The sequence below is a fragment of the Mastomys coucha genome, unplaced genomic scaffold, assembly GCF_008632895.1.
Source record: "Mastomys coucha isolate ucsf_1 unplaced genomic scaffold, UCSF_Mcou_1 pScaffold16, whole genome shotgun sequence".
Taxonomy (NCBI): Eukaryota; Metazoa; Chordata; class Mammalia; order Rodentia; family Muridae; genus Mastomys; species Mastomys coucha.
Genome location: NW_022196898.1, coordinates 15,300,001 through 15,303,712, shown reverse-complemented (window position 1 = coordinate 15,303,712; position 3,712 = coordinate 15,300,001). Strand labels below are relative to the sequence as shown.

General features: G+C 39.4%; 1 long non-coding RNA gene across 1 annotated transcript; it reads left to right on the top strand.

The window, feature by feature from the left end:
- Positions 1-2,841: 2,841 nt before the first annotated feature.
- On the top strand, positions 2,842-3,283 carry LOC116092957. The gene is made up of 2 exons (XR_004119575.1): positions 2,842-2,899; positions 3,184-3,283. It is a non-coding gene; the product is annotated as an uncharacterized LOC116092957 (long non-coding RNA).
- Positions 3,284-3,712: the final 429 nt, after the last annotated feature.

Here is a 3,712-nt window from a genome sequence, read left to right as displayed (position 1 = left end):
CTGGGATCCTGGGCTTGTTAGATCACCTGGGAGTGTGGCTTTCTCTGTGTGTTGTGGGACTGGCTGCCATTCCTACGGCTTTCTAAGCCAAATCTCAAATCTGTTACTTCTGTTTAGTCCACTTACACCAAGGTTAGCACTTTGGTGGTAACTTTGATTCTGGCCATTGGTACCCAAAGTGATCTCTCAGATATACTTCTCGGGACTCTGTTCCCAAACTCGGTCCCAATGTTTTTGCCAAGAAACAGCTAGAGAGCAGTCTGTCAAGAATGTCTTAATGTGCCCACAAGGGCATAGATTGCTTTTTGCTGGTCTCTTGAATCTCATCTCACGCTGTTTTCTCTACCCACAGAGCTTCAGCCTGTTGCCTTCTTAGTTTCTGGGACCAGCCCAACTCTTTCCCACCTCAAGACTTTGCATAATAGGTTCCCTTTTCCTTGCACCTTCTCTGCCTACTGCTTTATGTGTATTTTCTCTGTTTGATTGCACTTGACATTTGGTATAGTGAGTAGCACATAGAAGGCTCTTATAGGAAGTGAATATAACTGGAACATTTAATAAACAACTAGGGTTATGTGAAGAAGGCACAGAGGGACTGAATTAGTCAGGGAATTCTCTAGAGAAACAGAACTATAGACTGAATATATATGTATTTATACACACATATATGTATATATTCATATAACTATAAAATGAATATATATATACTTATATATGGATATATATATAAAATCATACATATATTCATATGTGTACATATTCTAACAAATCATATATATGATTATAGTCCATATGGACTGCTAAGCAAACAGGTCCAAATAGTCCAACAATAGCTGTCTACCAAAAGAAGGACCAAGAATCCAGTAGTTTGTTCAGTCCATGAGCCTGGATGTCTCAGCTGGTATTCAGTATGTACCAGAATTCCAAGGAAGTAGGCTCTAATGTCTGTGAAGGAATGGACTTGACAGAGAGGGCAAAAGCAAGCAGGCAGAGAGATTTCTCCTTCCACATCATTTATATAGCTTGCCAACAAAGTGTGGCTCAGATTAGAGGTGGGTCTCCTTGATCCAAAAGATATGGATTAAAGGTATATCTTTCTATCTCAAAAGAGCCTGACTAAAAGTAGATTCTCATTTCAAATGATTTTTACCTATACCCAGCCACTTGGGTTTTAGTTAATTCTAGATGTATTCAAGTTGACGACCGAGAATAGTCATCACAGGGACTAGAAATTCCCATGAGCTAGAAATTGCTCTTTGGAGCAACAGAATGGTGTTTATATGATACCTATGACTGCTGCTTTTTTGTTTGTCTGTTTTAAGAATTCTGAGCCAGGCAGTGGCACAGGCCTTTAATCCCAGCACTTGGGAGGCGGGAGGCAGAGATAGGCAGATTCTGAGTTCGAGGCCAACCTGGTCTACAGAGTAAATTTCAGGACAGCCAGAGCTACACAGAGAAACCCTGTCTCGAAAAAACTAAAAAAAAAAAGAATTCTGCTGCTGGACCCAGGCGCTGCAGGCACTGTGAGTTACCATGAAGACATGGCCAAGTCCAAGAATCACACCACACACAACCAGTCCCACAAATGGCACAGAAATGGCATCAAGAAACCCTGGTCACAAAGATACCATCTCTTAAGAGGGTTGACCCCAAGTTCCTGAGGAACATGCACTTTGCCAAGAAGCACAACAAGAAAGGCCTGAAGAAGATGCAGGCCAACAACGCAAAGGCAAAGAGTGCATGCGCAGAGGCCATGAAGGCCCATGGGAAGTCTCAGGCTATCAAACCCAAGATGCCAAAGGGCCCCAGTGGCAAACTCAGCCGTCTGGCGTTCATCACTCACCCCGAGCCTGGGAAGCAGATTCGAAGCTACATGGCTAAGAGTCAAAGGCTCTGCCAACCAAAGCCTAAGGTTCAAACCAAAGCAGAGGCTAGAGCTCCAACTAAGGCCTAGGCTTCAGCTCCAGCCCAGGCTCCCAAAGGTGCCCAGGCCCATGTGAAGGCCCCATAGGAAAGACTCCTGCCAGTGTGAAGACAGATGGACTGCTGTGACACACCTACCCACACACTATTTGCAGATGAACAGTTTCTTATGCTGTTTTTACAAATAAACTCGAGGCAAGATCTGTTAGAGAAAAAAAAAAGAATTCTACTATATTCTGTTGCTAGATCTCATGTTCTCAAAACCTAAGTCTGCTAAGCAAACTGCACTCACTATGGAATAATTAAATTTCTATTTTTAGTCATATATAACACCTAATTAGACATCCATAACCCCTAAGTAGAGAATTGAAATCAACATACGTTGAAAACTGTAAGTCAAAAGTAGGGCCAGATAATAAGCATCATTAGATTTTTCACTGGGCTTCTTCTATATTTAAAACATTTTACAAACCCACATCCCATATTTTTTCAAAGCTTAGCAATTTATCTTGTAAAAAAAATAAAACACAAAATTTATCTTATTCATGTAAGTCTCACCAGCTTTCTGCAGTTCAGTAACTATAAGTGAATTAGCTTTTGGAGAGGAATTAGTTAGGAAATTATTTTACCATAGTGATAATTTGAAAATATGGTAAGTAGGGGTTTTGTTGTTGTTGATTATGAGACACTCATGTAGCCCAAGCTGACCTTAAACTTGCTGGGTGGCTGGGGATGACCTCAGAATTTCTGATCCTCCTGTCTCCACCTCCAAACTACTGGGATTACAGGCATGCACTCAGTTTGTGCAATGCTGGGGTTAGATCCAAGGATTTTGTACATGCTAGCAAGCACTCCATCAACTGAGCCATCTCCCCAAAATACAACTCATTTTCTTCTTTTTTGCTCTTTTTTTTTTTAAGACTTGTAATTGAACTCAGGGTCTACAGCATGCTCGGCATCAAGCTATATCCTCTCTGTGAGTAAAACTTTCTTTTCCTTATTGGCACTATTGGGTATCCTCTGATCTTGCATTTATGAGACACTATAACATGACGTACTAGTCAAATCCAATTTATCCACAAAAGTCTCTGTTCTTATTCTGTACTTCTTAAATAAATTGTAATCATTTGCAACAGCATACATTCCCCAAAAGTAATTTCTGTCAAGAGAAATAGGAAAATGTAAATATTTTATGTACATAAGATAAACACTCATTCATGCACTTAAAAATGTCTGAAATAAATTAATGTTACTTTTCAGGCTGTTGCTTTGAAAATATTTCCTGAATTCAAATCATTCTGAACAAAATCGGTGACTCTATAGAGGTATTCAAAATAAAGGAGCAATAAAGTTACATAAGTCCTGAAGAGGAGGTGTCTTATACAGGTTTTGGGTGACTTAACACTGGAAGTCAAGAAATTTCAATTCATAATTTTGCTAACAGGTGCAGAATCTTGTACTTTTATAGCTTTTGTGTGGGAAGCAATTTGTAGTGAAGTTGGTGGCAATTTTATCTTACTGACAAGTGCCTGATAGATCAAGCATTTTGAGTACATAAAATAATCTCAAAATAGTGGATCTAAATTTCACCTTTCCCCCTGTCAAGATGTTCAAAATCACCCCATCTTAAACCCTTAGAAGACTTTATAGACAAATAATTTTCATCACATTTTTGCCACAGATGAGATGAAACAATTATCCTGACTTTATAAATACTTCATAGTCCCTGCAAATCTGTAAAGCAAAGCTGCAGGGTTGTTTTTCTCTCTTAAGTGCAAATAAAATATTT